General features: G+C 49.1%; 1 protein-coding gene across 12 annotated transcripts in view; it reads right to left on the minus strand.

The window, feature by feature from the left end:
• Positions 1 to 17256, minus strand: part of BOC (BOC cell adhesion associated, oncogene regulated) — an 88046-nt gene extending 70790 nt beyond the window's left edge. For 7 of the 12 annotated variants that reach the window (XR_010840781.1, XR_010840778.1, XR_010840780.1 and 4 more), the window contains exons 1-3: positions 17197 to 17253; positions 16184 to 16751; positions 11920 to 12011 (exon numbers count right to left, since the gene is read on the minus strand). The gene's annotated coding sequence lies outside the window, so the exon portion shown is untranslated. Of the gene's footprint in view, positions 1 to 11919; positions 12012 to 16183; positions 16752 to 17196 lie in introns of all 12 variants that reach the window. The other 5 variants (XR_010840782.1, XM_067034637.1, XR_010840784.1 and 2 more) reach the window with 3 other exon arrangements.
• Positions 17257 to 20237: the final 2981 nt, after the last annotated feature.

Here is a 20237-nt window from a genome sequence, read left to right on the forward strand (position 1 = left end):
GGGTCAGACCTGAGCCGGTGTTTGCAGCATCTCCCCTTCTGTTCCTCCAACACCCACTTCATACCACCCCAAACGCTGCCCAGGGGACCACAGAGCAGCTGAGGTGCCCAGCACTCCACAGGCTGGAAGCAGACTCTGGTCCTCAAACTTGGAGGAGCCCGTTCCTTGCCAACTCCAAAATGAATAAAAACAGTGCTTGGAATGACACGCAGGCCCTGGTGGTATAGGCAGCTTGCGGACTGCTTCTGGCCACCCAGAAAAATGGGTCTGGAGCTGGAGCCTCTGTTCCTAGACCCCTGTCCCCCCATACCCGGGTCTGCAGACACCTGAATCTGGGGACCAGGCAGAGAGCAGCTCTGATCCAGCTCTCTCCTGTCATCTCTTGCTGCTGACTTCTTCCTTCTTGGCCAAACCAGGAGCCCCTGCATTGCAGAATGATCATGCCTAAATTTTCACCCATTCAGGATCCCCCAGAGTTCATATAATGGCCCCTTACTCAACTCTAAAACCCATCAGCTGTCCCTTTTCCTCCCCAAATGGTGAACTAAGTACTCACATCACTTACACCTGTCCATTCTGACTCATACAATCCTTTGCCTTACAATTCAATAAACACTTATTGAACACTCATTCAATAGGAAGCTCTGTGGATCCAAAGATAAAGTTCAAGCTTTCTCTAAGAGCTCAGCATCTAGTAAAGGAGACACACAGAAACATCTCAGAGCACCGTGGAGCAACTGAGAATCAAACCCGAGGGCCCTGGGCTGGGGTTCTTTATTTTCCATGCCCCTGTTAGGAGGGCATGTGAAGACTGGATCACACACTTCTTTTGGAAAAAGTACCCTTGTGGCGTTCATCCTTGTCCTATCTGCACACAGAGCAGAGTAACGAAAACAAAGTAGTATTTTAAAAAACTCTTTTGTCTTGATAATTGTTGAATCTGGGTGATGGGTACATGGGGTTCATGATACTCTTCTTTCTGTTTTTGTGTATTTGAGTTTTTAAATAATAATGAAACTTGTTTTTTCAATAGGATGACTAGAACAAGATCATCCTAAACCTTCTCAGTCCTGCACCAACTTCCAGGACGCCTGCGCCCCGCCCATTGCCCCCCATGTCACCTCAGTTAAGCCAAATAGCACTGTCCGGCAGGTTTCCACGAGCGCCCAGGTTCTGGTAACGGAGTGCAGTATACCTCTCTTCAACCTCTAAAGGCTCCCTAGTGTTGGGCCAAAGAGGCAGCCCCGCCCCTGAAAGGGTACTGCTGGCCGCAGCCAGAGGAGGCCCTGAGAAGCCTATCTCCTTGGTGCTCTGGCTTGGGAACCTGGACCCGGTTGGCTGCCCCCCATGCCCTCTGCTTCCTTTCTGGGTTCCCTGTCCTGGATGGGCCTTCCCCAGAACCCTGAGAATATCTCACCAATGACAGGTCCCCAGTGTTGGCGGGCTTTTCCCTGATGGCACAACCAACCAAGGGCACAGGCTTCAAGGTCCAAGTGAAAGACCATCACTTTTCTCTGGACCTCCATTTCTCTACCTATAAAATTCCCAAACATACCGTAAGTGACACAGCTCTTTACATAGCCAAATTCTCCGAGAATATGGGCTCTTGGGAAGGAATTATAAATCAGCAGCTTATCTCAAAAGGCAAAGTAATAATAATCATGATGATAATAATGGTGACATCTAGCACCTCCTCTGAGCCAAGGGCTCTTCCAGTAAGAGAAGGTAGATAACGCAGTTCAACGTGAAATGACCTCTTGCTTGGTTTTGGGAAATATTCAGAATCTAAGTGATAAGTGTCTTGAGGGCAGCACACAGGGTGCTCAATAATCTGTTGGCTGATCAACTGAAAGGCCACTCTTTAATGGTTACAGACATGTCTTTGGGGCCACGTGGAAAATGCCTGAAGAGGAATGAACAGCACTGCTCTAGGCTAGGTTTATTGCTGGGTCTTAGATAACCAGAAACAGCTCAGTGTGGAAACTCAGTGACTGAAGGGAGGCTGGCTGCAGCGGGCATCACGATTTTCAGAGAGTGGGAGACAGGTTAGAACCCCCTGCCCGGGGAAGGGTAACACACCTCATTTTGGCTGAGGTTCAGAGAAACAAGGCCTCACTGCCTTTCCCCCATCTAGACCACGGGCATTAGCGCTGGCACTTTGGTTAGCGTCCTTGTGTAGGGAAAATGAGTTCTGCTGCCTAACACTCCGTCACAACCGGGCAGGCTGGTCCTCTTTACCTCCTGACTTTGAAAGCTGTAGAACTTAGTTGTTCAGAAGCCTCCCTGTTCCACAGCCATGGAGGCTTCTTCTAGAGAGGGGAGTCGGGCAGTGGTGGGTAAAATTGGGACCCTGCCCTGGTTTCCCACAGAGTGTTCTGTAGAGAAAGTGCTAGAGAAAACCCAGACTGCCCTGGAGACTTCCTTCCACCAACACTTGCTGAAGCTTCACACGTGTGGCGAGGCCACACCACGTTCCCCTGCACAACCTGCCCTAACAGGCAACTATGCCGCTGGGAGGTCCTGGCATGGCCCCCAACTGGACAGAATGCTATTCCTTGTACTAAAGGGTTATTTTTTTTCTTTTCTTTTCTTTTTTTTTTTTTGTGGTACGCGGGCGTCTCAATGTTGTGGCCTCTCCCGTTGCGGAGCACAGGCTCCGGACGCACAGGCTCAGCGGCCATGGCTCACGGGACCAGCCTCTCCGCGGCACGTGCAATCTTCCCGGACCAGGGCACAAACCCGCGTCCCCTGCATTGGCAGACGGATTCTCAACCACTGCGCCACCAGGGAAGCCCTAAAGGGTTATTTTTTAATACATCACAAGATATTTATAAACTCAGCATTTCTGAGATTTTTCCCCCCAAAATCAGGGAAAAAAAGTCCCATCCAAATGCTTTGTCAGATCATGTATTTATCTTTTGGTTTAGCAAACGTGGCCCCTGTTCCTCGACACACACTGCCTGGCTGCGCCTACAGAAGCCTGTCTGGGATTCTCCCACAGGCCCTCCTGGGGGGACAGCATGTGAGGAGGTGACTCAGGAATGAAGGCTGGATTTGGCAGGGAACATGGGTCTCACCCTCCCATGTTCAGCAGTTCTCTATCCTTAGCCTCCGCAGGCAAACTGTGACAAGGGCCAAGGCCTCCCATGGTTGACGGTCAGTCATCAGTCACAGCCTTCCAGATGCTGCAGCGAGACCCAGGAAGACAAGAGGGTGCAGGGCACACCACCCTGATTCCATAATTAACGACAAAAGCAAGGACGGCTTGCCTGTAGACAGTACTTCTCTGAAGAGTTGAAGGAGCGTTAAACACTCCACTGCATTAGTGCTCAGAGTCTCGGTGACACACCTGGCACAAGTACTATTAGTCTCCACTTACACAGGGTACAAGTCGGAAGAACCACTGAATGGCAGCCCAAGAGCCCTCGGCAAGTCCCTGAACAGGATACAGATGGGAGGGTGGGCTAGGCAAAGAGCAAACCAGAGGACGAGGTGGTAAGGATTGGGATCACTGGCATGGAGTTTCTACCGTCTGAGAGCTGACTTTCCAAGGAGGCCATGTCTTCTTTCTCCTTTTTACTTAACTCTGAGGCACCTGCCTGGTGTCCTTGGAAGTGAGGAGGTGCCAGCTGGCCTCAGCTCTTCGTTTATTCCACATAGAAGCAACAGAAGCTGGAGTCTAAGTCTCAATCCCTGATCCCGAGGGGGTTGGAGCCCTCTTCACCTACTACACCCCTTTCCTCTCAGCCCTGGAACGTTTCAGCCTGCTTCAACTGGATGGCCCACGTGACCCCCATTCACACGCATGTCCCTTTCCTCTAACTGGGGTCCAGAGTTGGAGTCGGGTTGGAGGAGTTCCTCCTCCTGTTCTAGTTATAAAATCCGTCATTATCCCTCATCCCCCGAGAGCCTCACTGTTTAATGACTGTTGAGGGTACTGAATACTGGGGTTCCTGACACACACACACACACACACACACACACACACACACACACACTGCAAGGAATACACACACACACACACACACACACAAACACACGCCCGCAAGGAATCCTCATTTGTGAGGCTGACTGAAGAAAGAAGCACTTCTGGGCAGGGAAAACGTTCTCACTCTCTTTGTGCCTTATCAGTCTTCCTGCTCAATGACCACAAAACAAGCCCTGAAGCTCACTGCCTCCCAGGGCTCAGTACAGACACCAGTGGGGCTGAGACAGCAACTTCAGCGGCCGAGGGAGCTGTGGCTGCCGCCGGATGCGGTGTGAAGGAGTGCTGCCTGCCCTGCCTGCCTGGGAGGCTCACTTCCCCGCCGCTTGTCCAAAGCTCCAGAGCACGTAAACCAAACTAGTGAGGAGCAAGGCAAAGGGCCCGGTGCTCCTCCTGTCTCTCTACTTAAGAGCGTGACAGAAGGTCTGCACAGCCAATACTTCCAGATGTGGAACCAAAACACAGGCAGCAACCGACAGTTTACCAGCCTGGGCTGAACTCCAGTAGCACCAGCGCCAGGCGTGTCCTGTGGATGACGACAGAGGAGCAGCACTGCAGACCTGTGGGCTCTGGGCAGGTGGGTCTCAGCACTGTCCGTGGGTTCCTCCGTTGTCAGCGTCTTGCACCCCAGCTGGATGTATGGTGTGAGGGGGAGTGGCGTGGAGGCCATGTTTAAAACTGGAGGAGGGCTTCCCTGGTGGCGCAGTGGTTGAGAGTCCGCCTGCCGATGCAGGGGACACGGGTTCGTGCCCCGGTCCGGGAAGATCCCACATGCCGCGGAGCAGCTGGGCCCGTGAGCCATGGCCGCTGAGCCTGAGCGTCCAAAGCCTGTGCTCCGCAACGGGAGAGGCCGCAACAGTGAGGCCCGCGTACCGCACACACACAAAAAAACAACAAAAAAAAACTGGAGGAGACTGCTAAGTGAAAGAAGCCAACCTGGAAAGACTATATATACTGTATGATTCCAACTACATGACATTCTGGAAAAGACAAAATTACAAAGACTGTAAAAAGAGCATTGGTTGCCAGGGTTTGGGAGAGGGAAGGAGGGAGGGCCAAATAGGTGGAGCACAGGGGATTTTTAGGCAGTGAAACTATTATTCTGTCTGATACTATAATAATGGTGGATATGTATCATTCATTACGCATTTGTTAAAACCACAGGCTGTATAATGCAAAAAATAAGTCTTAATGTAAACTATGGACTTTAATTAATAACGATGTGTCAACGTTGACTCATCAGTTCTAACAAACACATTACACCAACGTAAGATGTTAGTAATTCGGGAAATTGGTAGGGGTTGAGGGGTATGAGGTAACTCCCTGTAATTTTCACTTAATTTTTTTTCTATAAACCTAAAACTGCTTTTAAACAAAAGCCTATTAATTTCTTTCTAAGTTAAAAAAAAACCTGGAGGAGGAGGTTTGGACTATTCCCCAGCTCCCTGAGATGCTGTAGATGTTGGGTCTGGGGATCTTGGTAGTGTAATTTCTCAGGCATGTTTGTTGTCATCAGGAGACCTCTTGGGATATTTGCCCCTATTTTTACTCTTCCTTAGCTTCTAAATCTAGAACCAAGCTAGAAATGACTGAGATGCAATTTGAAGTCAGATCTATCCCCCTCTGGGCAGACATCCAAACCTCCTATTCCTTGTATTTCAGGCTGTCAACTCTCCAACCACAGAGACAATTTCTGTCACCTGTGTGCCTACCATGGTGCCTAACTCCACCAGGCCCCCATATGTAGGGTACTGAACTAGTCTCAAATTCATCCCGTGTTCCTCACATCCCAGATGCAACAGAACTCCCATTCAACTGTGCAAACAGAAGGGAGCAGTACAGTGGATGGTCCAGGCACACTTAGGAAATTCCAGATGAACAACTAGACTATAAACTTTTGATGGAGTGAGGATGCCCTGGGCTTCTCTGCAACTCCCAGACTGGCCTAGAACAATGCTGGACACAAAGTCCATGCTCAGTAAACTCCTCTTGAGTGATGCAGAAGGGCCAGAGAGGCATCCATTCTCACCCTCCCCTTACAAATGGAACAGTGGCACAATGGCACATCCACGGACATTCCTGAAGCCAGTCACCTTGCAGAAGACAGAGGAGCCGAGCTACTTCTGCTGTGGCCTAGCACATTGTTTTCCAGCTTTTCTAAAATAGACACCCTAATAGTATTAGAATTCCCTGCCCCTCTCTCCCACATTCCCCCTGTAAACATATACCCAGAATGCATTTTTCTTATATAAATCCTTAGGTAATTATTTCATTCTGTTTGAAACTCTTATTATACTCATTTTGAGATCCAGGAAAGACCTGTAGACTAGTAAAAAGAAAAACTGAGTACCAATTACATTCCCAGAGTCTACTCCAGGCACTGGGGAGGTGGTAAGGAGCAAAATGAAGTCCCTGATCCTGCGGATCTCTCCTTCTAGAGGATAAGCAGGCAATAAGGAGATGAACAAGTAGAGATACGTCAGGAGGTGTACCGTTGAGAAAGAACAGATTAGGTTGAAGGAAGAGAGAATGACGGTGGGAGTGTGATTTAATGAAGGGCAGTCCAGTGAGGGTGGCCACGAAGCAGACACCTGAATGAAGTGAGGGAGGGGCTGTGCAGCTATCGGGGAAGTACCTTCCAGGCAGCGGGCAAAGCCCCAGAAGAGAGGCTGTTCTGCTTAGGCGGCGGAGCAGCAAGGAGGCCACTGAGGCTGTGGAGCGAATAGGGGAGGTGAGGGCACTGACAGTGTGTGGCATTTTCTCTGCATGAAAGCAAACCATGGACAGTTTTGAGCAGAGAACTGACCTCGTCTGGCTCCTCTGATGGAAGCTGACACTGACTTCCTCCATGAAGAACAGACTGTGGGCAGGGAGGTCAGGTGAGGTGGAGGCAGGGAGAACACTTAGGAAGCTACTGCAATAGACCAGGTAAGAAATGTTGCTGGAAGACAAGGATGGTGAGAAGTTGCAGGATTCTGAATACATCTTAAAAATAAAGCCAACATCATTTGCCAACTTAAAGTGGAGTATGAGAGAAAGAACAGAGTCCAAGATGACTCTCAGGTTTGGGGCCTAACCAGTAGAATAGAATATACTGAATCAGGGAAGAAGCAGAGGAGAAGGCTGGGTGGGAGCTATCTTCCCAGTGGCCAGGCCTCAAGATTGGTACCTATGGGGGCACCTGGGGCACAACCTTGCCCCACTGTGGGCTCCTCTCTTTCCCCATCTTCTCATTCCCTCATCTCTATAGAGCCTTGAGCCAGTGGGGGGTTGCATCAGTGCAGCCTTCCACCTACTCCTCTTTCCAGCTGCCCAATCCATCAATAACTCCCCTTCCAGTCTCTTTTTCTTTCCTTTCCTTTCCTATTAAGGGCCACCTTCTCCTGAATGTTCACGATGCATTTTGTGCGCTTTACATGCAGTATCTTGCTTTCTCTTTGCAACAACTTTAAGAAACTAGGGTTTCAGAGTGGAGGTGACTAGCCCAGGGTCATACGCCTACCACCTGGCAAAGCTATGTTCACATCCAGGCCTGTCTGGTTCCAAAGCCCGCCCTTAACCAGGATGCCACACCATCTCCAACCTGGAAGTGGCCCCAGAAACATGGCTCTCTCCTGCAACAACCGTCTTTCTCCAGCACTTCCCCCTTTTTCTAATAAGATTCACTCCAAACCTCTGCTCTCTCAGATGGGGTCACCCCAACTCTCCTCAGACTCCTCTGTTCCTTCCTCTCTCAGGAAGAGTGTGAACCAGGATCCTCTTGCCACGAGAGCTTTTCTTCTCTCAAGTCCTGCCAGACCCTGAGGCCTTCACTGTCTCTTCCCACAAGAGAGGGAAAAGCAGCTTATCTGGCAATAGGACCCAACTGCCTTCAGTTCAGGCCTCTGCTCTTAGAAAACAAACACAACCACAGAAGCAGAGGCAGCCCTTGTGCCCAGACTCTGACCTCTGGCCAGTTCCCTCAAATGTCTTATCTCCCAACTCATCTTGGGTGAGCACAGATGCCAGAGGCTTTTGAGGTGGACAGGAACCTTCTGCATCAAAAGTGTTCCCTTGTGCCATTTCCCTGCACCCTCATGGTGCTCTGAGAAGGCAGCTTGCGAGGATGGGGAGAGAGGCTCAGAGAGTTTCCATGATTTCCTCTGGGTTACCCAACTAGTTGGTCATATAATTGTATTTTAAATCCAGGTATCCTGTACCCCCCCCACCACCACACACACATGCAAAGCCAGAACATCCTGGCTTCAGGCTTTCCACATTTGTTAAAGAAAAACAAGGAACTGAGGGCAACTCCATGCTCATGGCAGCCAAATCTCCCCACTCTCTGAAGTCAGCTGGGAGACTCGGTTTTGCTCTGCAGGTAACAGCATGTAGCATTCTTTCTGCTGGCTTCCCTGTATTTGCCTGGAAGGTACCATCTCCTGTCAGTTACCTGTCTGTCAAAGTTGCTACTTCCTTCCCCAGGGTATTTTTCTGCATAAGCTGCCACTTCTCCTAACCAGGAAAAGTACCTGCTGGGCAGAACACCTTCTCCCCGCCTCCCCCTGCCGAGGCTCAGAGGACCTTGATCAGACTTGCAGAGACCCAAGGACCACATGGATTCAGCTGGCACCTGTAGTGGAAGCAGAGACTCAGACAGCCAGTTCAGATGATGTCCCAGAGGGAGCGAAAGCCAGGAGACAGGTTCCAAGAGGAGACCCAAGAAAGAGGCAGCTTTCAGCACCGCCTACGAAGTCAGACATCAGCTGGGCCTCGGGACCCAGCTTCCCTCAGGCTGCTGCTGTGGAACCAGTCAAAACCTTCCGGTTGTGGCCCCAGTTTTCAATTCACGTCTCTTAAGGCGAGTCTCATAAAGGCCACCTCCTGCCCCTTGCACTCTGTTAGTTGCAAAAGAAACAGTTCTCCCGAGCTACGGGGGCTCTACTTAGAGAGACTGAGAGGAGAGATTGTCTGGATACTTTTTTTTTCCTCAAAGCCCGAGTTTTGGAGTCAGCAGCCCTGCCATGAAATCTTGGCTCTGCCACTCACCAGCTGTGAGACCAGAACAAGTCCCTACAATTATTTAGGCTTCAGCTCTCTTATCTGCCGAATAGGATTCTGCTACCCATCTTCACAGGACTGCTGGGGGGTTGCAGGGACAGTGCTCACAGGGCTTAGCACAGGGCCTGGCACACAGTAGGTCTCGCTAAATGGCAGCTCTCGTTCTCTCCGTCAGCAGAAGGACCACGGAGGCAGGTGCGGCTGCCTCTTTGGCACTGAGATCTGCCAGTCTCGGCCTTCTCGGCCTGCCCTTCAGGCCCACAGCTGATTCCCCTGAGAGGGTAAGGGAATGAAGAGCACGGGAATGTCCGTGACGGAGGGCACCTGCTGCTCATGTGTGTTCACCCTCTTGAGAGAGAATCACCACATACATGTAAGGCTTGGTTTGTAAAATCAGGGGAACAAAAATGAACTCCATCACAATACTGCTTTCAGCAACCTGTTCTGTCCTTTTCACGCACACTCAGGACCTTTGTGGTGTTTCAGTGACGGGGCTGGTTGCCAACCTTCTTGTTCCCCTTTGGTGAGGAGAGCTGAGCTCCCCACCCCTCCCATTGTTGAAGACCACCCAGTGAAACGCGCTGGCAAGCTGCCACCGTCCAGGCAGGCGAAAGCCGGGCCTGACGACCCAGCCTCCATCTCTGCAACAGAAGGCTACAGACGACAGGCACCTGACTGCGGGGCTTTCACCTGGAGCCAACGCGGCCTTCACGATGGCCAGACCACCAGCGCTGTCCATAAAGGGCTGCAGGTGATTGCTTGGAAGGCCTGTACATTGCAAGAGCCATTAGATTCGAACCCTTGGCTATAACACAGCAGATTTTTATGTAACTTGTTCACTACAAAACGTCCATTCATAATGACACAAGTAAACAGCCGTGAATTTCCGTCACTTTATGTGGTTTCACTTGCAAAAGTGGGTACTGTGCTGACTGACTGCATGATGAAACCCCCTCACGTGGGCGCAAGTACGTAAAAAAGGACAAGGTACCGTAACACCTCTGTGGGATGACAGTCATCAGGCAGAAAAGCAGACAGCCAAGTCTGGGGGCGGGGGGGGTGCTGGGAGATGCTTTGTGAAGTGATTAAGAGCAGCCACTGCTTTCACAGAAAAGTAAGAAATCCAGAACCCCCCAATTTTCCTCTCCAATTAACTGTGACCCATACCTAATAGACCTGCTGGGATTACAATGTTAGGTAAGTTCAGACTAGTAAAGGCACTTGGCTGGGACTATTCTGGAAAAATATTGGCAGGCCGGGAGAGGTGCGGAGAGCTCTCTTCAAGAGTCCAATTCCAGCCCAGCCTCCAAGGCCAACCAGTTCTACACACCCTTCTCCTCTCACCTGTAGCTCCCATCCTGTGTGACAGCCACCTCTTAGCAGCCAAGGAGGTTCCTGGGCAACTGGAGAGCCCAGCAACTTTTATTTGCCCCTAAAATAAACGTCTTCTCACTTGTTACTCTGGGAATAATTTCAGAGCCAAGCAAACCTACCCCAGACAGCAGAACAAAGGGCACATGGAATTTAAAAGTGAAAAGCTGAATTCAGGCATGTGTTTCTAGCATTCTCAGCTAAAATCTGACCTGGATGAGAAAGAAAAGAAAATCACAAATTTCTCCTTTTTCCCCTGAAAGCTACTCAGTAACTGCTTTTAGAAACTTGTCGAAGACTCGCATTTCTGAGGTTCTGTATTTAATGCAGAGATTACAGTTTTCAACTTTACTAAAATTTAAAAAAACACTCTGAACTTGAAATCTCCTGTCTTAAGAATACTTTAGTCTATTATCCGCTTAGGAAAAGTAAGTTTGCAGGGAGAAAATAATGAACAACATACGGGCAGAGGTAAAAGAATGTTTCAGTCCTGCCAGCCCCATCTCTGCCTCTGGGACTTAGCCTGAGAGGTTCTCAGGCTGTCCTCCTTCCAGGAGCCTTTCTTCATGACCCAGTCCAAGCACTTTCACACTGGAGTTTGCATTGCCGTGCCCTGCATGTCCCCTCCCCTCAGTCATGGAATTCTGGAAGGCGTGGGCTCTGCTATTGATATTGAGCACACAGCGAGCGCTGAATAAAAGCTTGTTGAAAGGATGAAGGCTCCAACCTACAAATGAGTCATCACCCTCATCTTGTCCAATGCTGTCCAAACTCATTTTGCAGAAGAATAAACATTTCTTTTCCATATTTTCTGCTGCTCAGCTCCTTTTGGATGATTTTTTATTCAACCCATAATATGTACTTTCCTGTTACTAACCAGGAGAACTAGTTGAGACTTTCCTCAGCGTTTTCTCTGGCAACCAAGTTAAGTTGACTGTGTATCATTGGCTCTGATCTTTCTCCTACGATTTCCTCTTACTGCCCAATAACCCTGTCCCAAACATCAAAGGCCTTCTTTGAAGATAAGGCCAAATTCACCATTAGGAAAAGAGAAACTATTTCCTAACTTTATTTCAGAAGATGGTATGACACGGAATCCCTCTGGGTTTTGTGAGATAAACACCGCCCAGTACATCAGATGAGAAGGCATTTGCTGTAATGCCATCGGAAGACACATAAACACAGGACTTTCCTCATCCAAACCTAAGCAGGACTTTTCCACAGCAGTCTTGGGCTCCAAATCCACAGTAAATGGTTTATAACCAACATGTTGAACAGAATTTGCCACAGGGAAAGGGGGGTGACATGGTCACGCCAGGGGAAAGAGGCCACCGCAGGCTCTGACTATAAGAGTATCCGAGCTGAACTAGAACCAACTTGTTTAGTTCAGATTCCACTCAAAACTGGACCCTTTCAATACTGAAGGATGGAAAACACTCTTATCTTCAAGCAGAAACATAAAACATGAAAATATGACTGACCCAGTAGGCTAGAGATACTAGACTATGGGCAGAAAACCTCACCTGCTTCTTCTACTTCATTGCTGATGCCCTCAGACGGTGTGAATGTTGACAAGGCTTCATGGGTCACGGGTTCCAGGAAGCTTGTTCTGGGCCTGAGGAAAAAGAAAGTGTCTCAAACAAAATAAATAAACACTTTGAAAGTATTTGCTTTTCATAAGGTACATTGCTATAAACCAGAGTAATTCCTTATTAGTCCATTTTACAAATAAGAAAACAGAGAAAAAGCAGTTTTTCTAAACCACAGGCTTCCTTAAATCCCCAGTTACTTGGCCCCTTGCTAGAAATGAACTGAACAATAGATGAAGGACAATGATTACATTGAAAACAGTCTGTTGCTCTTACAAAACCATTACCTTTGCATCCAGTGGTCCATTTTCACCAGTATTCACCAAATATCTGTTAAGAACACATTATCAGCAGCCCTCATACGAAGCCCTCATACGAAGGAAGGTGGGTTAACAGGGAAGGGGCTGGGGCTGGTAAGGCAGCAGAAGGGGTGAATCCCCTCCAAAATCAAGGGTCGGCTAATAGATGGGTCCAGCTGGAGCAAAAGGGTCCTATCAAGGTAATATTATCATGAGATGAGACAGAGCCACATGTGAGAGGGCTAAGAAATTTAGATTGTAAGCTTAGACTGGGGGATGAGTTTATGGGACTGATGGATGATGGGTGTCGGCGGGGGGTGAGGGTAGGGGGCTGATGGGTAGACAGTGGGGAGTCCAGCCATGTGTCAGCAATTGTCAAAGGCACGAAGGAGCACGGTGGTGGCAGAAATGGAAAAGATGGTAGGATGGCGGAATAATAAAAGGAAGGGCAGGAGAGACTGGGCAAGCTTGGGGAAGGAGCTAACACAGTGGTAATGGAGATTTAGTGATCGATTAGCTCAGTGGATTGAGTCAGTGTGAATGGAGTCCACAGGCAGAGCCAGGGGTCCAACCCAAGTTTCCTAATCCTCAGGTCAGTGCCACTTGAGATGGATCCTTTAAGTCTTACTTCCCGATTCCACCTCCCCTTCTCTACCCATTTCCAACCCTGAGGGCTCCAAGGAGGTTAAGAGCTCTATTTAGGAAGGCTTTTTGTATACATGGATTTCTAGATTAAAAACAAACACCCTCTTCCATCCCACCCTCCAGCCCCAAATATTTGATTCAGCCTCATAAATGATGAAAATATTACATGTAAAGGCTCCATGTGGGAGCACTCTCAGTATTTGGCCTGTTCCCAGCAATAGCAAAGTGGTTGGATATACCTGCTCCCTATGAGTCTTTGGTCAAAAGTGTAGAGCTGCTTCAGGACTGACTACAAGAGTCTTTACTTTTATCGGAGCTATGTGAAAAGTATGTATGCACATGGATGAACAAAAACAGTTATAGTATGGCGATGTGGGTAACTTTAAAACACATTTTTTATTAGTAGTAGTAGTAGATGCTTGTGCAAAAAATAAAAATTGGGAGGGGAGGGTCGTTTGGAGAACCATCCTTTGACTAAGAAAGCTTATTTTCTTGGGACAAAAAAGCTCCCAGTCTGGGGTCTGATGTGCTATAAACTTTTGCTGAATTGAAGTATGGAGATGACAATAAGTTCCATATGTTAAAGTAAATACACTTTAAAAAAATGTAACAAATCACTTTCTTTTCTCTCCCTCCCCAATTTCCATCCACCCTCCTCCTTGTTTTCACAGATAGCAAGAAGGCTTGGAGTTTGGAGGAAAGAAAGCAAACTCCCAATGTACAATATCTTCTGGTGCCAGATTAATACTTTCTTACTCAGAGGACAGAAAGTACTGGAAGCAATTATCTGGTGCACTCGGGTCCTCTTCAGCTTCTATCCACTTGCTTAAAAGACAGAGAAAGGAAAACGCTTATTCATTAACCATACTGGTGACTTTGTCGAAATCTGAACTCAGAACCCTAGGGTCCCATGGAATATTGTGACCAGCTGGTTCACTTCTCACCATCCTTGCTTATACCCTGGGGATCCCTGGGGAAGTCAACTGAATTATCTCATGAGTAAAATCTCCTACTCCTTCTTAGGGTATGGAAACCACAGATAAGTTGCTGAAGAGAGCTAGGAGCCCAAACGTTTGAAAGAGCATTTCAAAGAAAGGAAAATCTCTGGACCCATTTGGAGGAGGTAAAGGAACAAAAATCACCCTCTTATTCAAGTTGGCTAACCAATCAACAGCTAAGCAGGGTTCCCTCTATCCCACCCCACCCCCCATCCCAACTGTGGTCAAGGAACCAACTATCCTGGACTCTATCAACTTCCTCTCCTCAGTAAAGCCAATGCTGTGGCTTGAGCAATTTCTCCTGAGAAGCTGTTTCTTGCAGTGTTCCTCTTCTGAGATCTCTTGACAGAGAATGAATGAGACAGTGTCTGACATCTCAATCCTCAGATTTTATAGGTATAGACAGCCTCCAGCCTCCTGAAGGGCCAAACTTTAAGCAATAGTTGGGGGCAGGCAACGTCAGCAAAGCGGCAACTCTTACTTCTTTCATCTTCCAAACACTCGCTCCAAAAACTCATCCTGCAGGAAAATCATAACTCCACTTCTGTTTTCACCCTGCCTCTGTCCCACTGACCCCAAGGTGCTTCAAGATTACCATGGGAACCTTCTAGATTTCAATTATGAAACCATTAAAAAGTACCAATTATAAGACCTCAGAAACGTTCCTGGGAAACCTGTTACATACCTCAAAATGGCCAAACTCTTGCCTCCGACTCACAGAAAACAGGTTGGACAGATGTATGGGGGCATCAGTCCCCACCTTAGTCCAAGGAGACTGTTTAAATACTGTCATGCTGCCCTTGAGAAAATGGAGATTGATTTATTGAGTGTGACCAAAGGGATGAAAAACCATCACAGGGCTAGGCTGCCTGCTTAGGGCCCAATTGTGGAATAAATCGGAAATGGTTGTGCATTCAAGAATTTTGAAAATTTCATTCATTCAATGGCCAGGGTTTGCAAAGTTCTGGGTAACAAAGATCTAGGTGACAAACGTGAGCTGGGTACAAGGCACTTGGAGGTGGCACAAGGGCCTGAAACCAAAACATACTTTTTTCACTCAGTCCGTTCAAAGAGGTAACTCTGGGTCAAAAACTTATGCAAACCCATCTGAACTTGCTGAGAAGGGACGCGGGAGAGGCAGAACACCCCACCACGCCCAGAAAGTGCCTGTTTAGGATCGTTGGTGTGTGGTTTGGGTATTCTTAGCTCTACTGCCACATCTCTGGAGACACACAACCTTTCAAGTAACACTGCCACTGCAATCCCATACCCAAAACAAAAATAAGCAAACAAATCCCTAGGGCTCCGTAAACTCCACCAGGTCTGCCTGCACCCCCAGCCCTCAAAATTCTCGTACCATCTAGAAGAGCAAACTAACACTGGGCACCCTGAAAGTTAAGCAGAGCCTTCAAAAATCCAGCAGAAAATTCTTCCCGGGTTCCTTACCCTTCTCCACAGCCCCTTCCCACTTGTCCGAAGGATCATTTCCCAACCTCTCACAGTTACACCAACAAAAACCCCCAAGAAAACACCACCAGGAGGACGCTGTGCCCGCGAACACCCCCCCAACACACACAAACACACACACACTTCCTCCCAACGCTGCCCCAAACCCACAGACGCCTCTGGACACCCTCACTTCAGCCTCGGCCCTTCCACCCCTCTAGCGGGGGATGCTTTTCTGGGACTGTTTTGCTCCCGGTCCGTTCGGTCCCTTATTTGGGTTTAGTGTTTTTTTTAATTTTTAAAATTTACTTATTATTATTATTTTTAAACGCAGAGACGGTAAACCCTCACCCCCTAAGAGGCCAAATGGGTGTGCGGTGGTGCTGTGTATTTGCCGACCCCATGTGGGTTTCTCTCCAGAGCCCTGCGCTGGGAGCCGGAGACCGGTGTCAACCTCCGGGGAAGTTTGGGAGGCTGTCCGGGCCCTTCTTCCACCGGGAAGCTTCCGGGAACGACCGTCCAGACCGCACCCGCACGGAACGAGATGCGGCGCCCCCGGGCCCGGAGGCGGCAACCCGGCACCCCGCCGCCCGGCACCCCGCCGCCCGCCTCGGCCGCAGCCTCCCGCCGGAGCCCGCGGGCCGAGCGCTGGGACCCGCTCCCGCCGCCGGCGCGTCCCCACCAGCCACCCACCGGCGCTTCCTCGGTATCGCCCGGCCTGCGGCCGCCTCCCGCCCCCTCCCCTCCCCACACCAACAAATAAACACAACTTTTTATGAAAAGAAAACAAACTTCAGCGACGTGACTCACCTCTGGTGCAGCCGGCTCCTGGGAAGGGTGAGCCGGGGCCCAGGGGCTCGGTGGGCGCGGAGAGAGCCACACAGCCCGGTGCCGCACGGACACAACCCGCACAGTGACACCCAGGGACACACAAAACGGGAGAGCGGCGACCGCGGGAGCAACAAAGGAGCCCCGGACCGAGAAGCTGCGGGCCGGGGAGGGAGGGCGCGTGCGGGCGCGTGCGGCTGCGGCGGGCGTGAGTGTGAGTGTGCGTGCGCGTGTGTGTGTAAGTGTGAGTGTGAGTGTGCGCTCGCCGCGGCTGACACCGGCGGGCCGGGGCTCAGGGTCCCTGCGGCAGGAAGCGGGGCCCGCGGCGGCAGCAGCGGGAGGACAAGGCAGGGGACGCCGCGCCCTGCGCACCCGGTCCCTCCATATGGAAGAAGCTTTTTTGGATGACTGAACTCGCAAACAATTCCTTCTTTAGCTTCTGCCTAGGAGCCTCCCATTACCGCGCGAGGAGGAGGAGGGGGAGGGGGGAAGAGGAGGCGGGGAGGAGGGGGAGGAGCAAAGTGGAGCAAAGAAAGTCTTGGAAAGGAAGCTGGAAAAAAAAAAAACAAAAAAAAAACCAGTCCCCCCAAACTCAGTTTTTCACCTAATACCCATTTTTCTTTCTGTTGCGCCTTAGTCCCGTGCTCTCCCCCAACTTCACTTTCTTTCCGGTACCAAAAGCAAAGCCCTCCGCCTTTCTCCCACACCCACGGGCTCCCCGGAACCCCCATTTCTCTTTAGCTTCACCTCAGACCCTTGCTCTGCTACGCTATCCTTCCCTCCTCTCGCCCAGTCTCTTCTCCCCAAGTCTTTTTCTGACAACCCCCACTTCTTAATGGTCTCCTTCATTCTGCAAACAAATGATTGGATAAATCATTAAAAGTAAACTCTGTTGTTAAACGCGCCCCTAAGCCCCCATCCCCCAAATGGGGCAGCGGCTGTCGAGAAAATTATAAGGAAACCACAGCCCTAATGCTACCGCCCCCCCGACCCACCCGCGGGTCGGGGAAGGGAGGGTTCGCCGCGTCCTCCTCCGTTGACAGCGCCCTGCCCTGACCTCCATTCATCATCCCAGGATGGAAGAGCGAGGAAAAGGATGAGGGGGGGAGGCGAGGGAGGGGTAGCGGCCACAGAGAAAAGTTAGTTACGTCCTTGTGCGCGTGTGCGTGTTAAGCCCTCCCTTTAGTGTTGGGCAGAAAAGCATTCAGAGCAGCGGTTCTCAAACTTGAGCTGCATCAGAACCCCCTGCAGGCTTATTAAAATACAGGTTGCTGAGCTCCACGCCCAGAGTTTCGGCTTCGGTAGGGTCTGAGGTAGGGCCGAGAATCTGCATTTTTAGTAAGTTCTCAGGTGGTGCTGATGCTGTGCGTCCAGGGCCACGTTTTAAAAACTACTTTTCCACGGTATTGAGAAGTCAAGCACGTACTGAGTTGGTGGCAAATGGGTCTCCTTCTTAATCTGTAAGTGATGAAACATAGTGAAGGGTCATCCAGCCCACACCCTTACATTGAGGCTGAGCAGACCGAGACCCAGAAGGGTTAAGGCAGGCGTTCGCTGGAGTTTGTGTCAACTTGGGAAGGACCCGTTCTGAAAGCGGACAGGCAGGCGGGGAGTGGGGAGAAGGAAGGTGCTGCCTCCTTTATGGCAGGAGAGCCACACTGGGAGGCAGCAAGCTACCATGCGGCTCTGAGAAAGTCACCTAACCATTTTGGGCCTCAACTTTGTTTTCTTCAGTTTCTCATCAGTAAAAATGCATACTTTACACCAAGTATATGATTTTAATTGAATCTGAATCCAAAGATGTTTAAAAGGGCAACACAAACATCTTTTAATCAATATGTTGTACTATTTTTTTTCTCATGCTTTTGTAAATCCAGGCATGAGCCAGTTTCTTTATTGATGTATCTGGAACGTTCAGCTCCACGTGCCTGGATTCTTGGGTCTCTTCCCGGGGGAAAGTGGATAAAGGGGATGATCCATTTTCAACAAGGTGAAAAAGACTATAAACTCCTTCCTTGAACTATGCACTTGTATTCTTTCCGCTCCTTTCTTCTCCAGTTCCCTCCCTCCCCACTTTCCTTCTCTTAATCTCCAACACTCTCCCCCTAACATTCTCCAAGGCCTATTTTTCTCTCTACTCAATGCTCATATCAACTTCCACCTTCTTACTGTCCTCCTCCAGAGCACAACTCAGGAGTACAGGCCTGGGGCCCATCCTGGGTACAGAACTCTTAATTTCCCAAGGGAATGGGCCAGCCAGCCTTCCACTGCAGTGAAAACACTCCCTCTCCCCAGAGCCCCCAGCAGAGTACTGAGCTGTATGTTTTTCAAAGATGACACCAAGTACCACTCTCACTGATAATATGGGATACCAATGAGGAAACTATGCATGAAACTCTCATATTGATTCTTCTATATTCTTTTTTTTCTTTTTTTTTTTTTTTTTTTTTTGCGGTACGCGAGCCTCTCACTGTTGTGGCCTCTCCCGTTGCGGAGCACAGGCTCTGGACGCACAGGCTCAGCGGCCATGGCCCATGGGCCCAGCCGCTCCGCGGCATGTGGGATCTTCCTGGACCGGGGCACGAACCCGCGTCCCCTGCATGGGCAGGCGGACTCTCAATCACTGCGCCACCAGGGAAGCCCTATATTCTTTTATATACTCTTCATTGATCAACATCTCAAAGATGTCTCTTACCCCTTCCCATTGTCTTCTTCCAAAGGCTTTCTCCTAGGACTCTTGATTCCCTCCATTCTGGCCTTTGGGTGTCCCCTGAACCCCGAGTCAACCAGTCAGAGCACAACAGAAAACAAAGAAGGTGGAAGTCCTTACCCACATTATTTAGCCAGCAGAAAGACCCATGGCCTGTACTTCCCTCCATCCCAGGCTGCTCGTGTGGCTGCTCATCTTTCCCACAGAGTTCAGACAGAATGCAGATCACAGCCTAACTGAGAGGGCTTAATTCTGCCGCAGCACCAAGCACACTGTTGGCAACTCACATGTGTTTATTGTTTTTATGGCTCTTTGTATTAACATAATTGTGTTTATTATTATTACCCCTGTAAGAACATTGTATCTCTGAACTCTCTCCCTTTGCCTGGAGCAAGTTCCTTGACTAATTCTCCCTTCCCCTCTTTATTAGTTTCCCTATCCCTACCATCCCTACCCGACTCTAACCGCCCAGGTATCTCAAAACAGAGTGTGGGCTTGTGATCGGGTGCTCTCTGCTACTCTCCTCTTTGTTCATGGTGATTCCCTCTGGTGTTTTGCTTCCTTGGGGGCTATCTGGGCCTCTATCAAGAAAGCAGCATTTAGTATGGAAGTGATCGTCACATTTTTTATGTTGGGGGTGGGTAGGCAGGGATTGTAGATCCATATAAGTTGCATATCACTAAACTGTGCAGAGTGAACTGGAAGGAATCGCAGTGAGTGACATGAAGAGAGGATGCTCCCTCCTTAGTGTGTTGTAGACACTCCGGTTGTATCATATGGACAGGGAGCACCTTGGTGGTGAAGGATATCTGGAAAGAATTGTGCTGAGAAAATTACTAACACGCAGGCAAAGAGAAATAGGGACTAGATAATCCCCCCTCTGTTTTAATAGAAATCTGTTTTCCTCATTATAAAATATGTTCATTGAAGAAAATTTAGAAAATATGGAAAAGCACAAAGAAGGGGGAAATTACCTTAATCCCACTATACCCACGGGTAACAACGTTAAGAGGGTTTTTTCTAGTCATTCTTCTCGTTTTTGTTTCTCATCATACAAATCCATAGTTCATCTTCACTGAGTATATGATTTTAATTGATCAGAACTGGAAGATGTTTAAAAGGGCAGCATACATGGATACCTTTATTCAATATTTTGTATTTTTTTCCTATGCATTTGGTAACTTAGGGGTCAGTTTCTTCACTGATTTATCTGGTACTTTCATATTTTGTAAAATTGTGTTCACTGTATACACAAGTTGTGATCCTACTTTTTAAATTTAACATTGAAATGTGATTATTTTCCCCATGTCATTAAATCTTCTCCAA

Source organism: Kogia breviceps, chromosome 5 (genome assembly GCF_026419965.1).
Source record: "Kogia breviceps isolate mKogBre1 chromosome 5, mKogBre1 haplotype 1, whole genome shotgun sequence".
In the NCBI taxonomy this organism is placed as follows: domain Eukaryota; kingdom Metazoa; phylum Chordata; class Mammalia; order Artiodactyla; family Physeteridae; genus Kogia; species Kogia breviceps.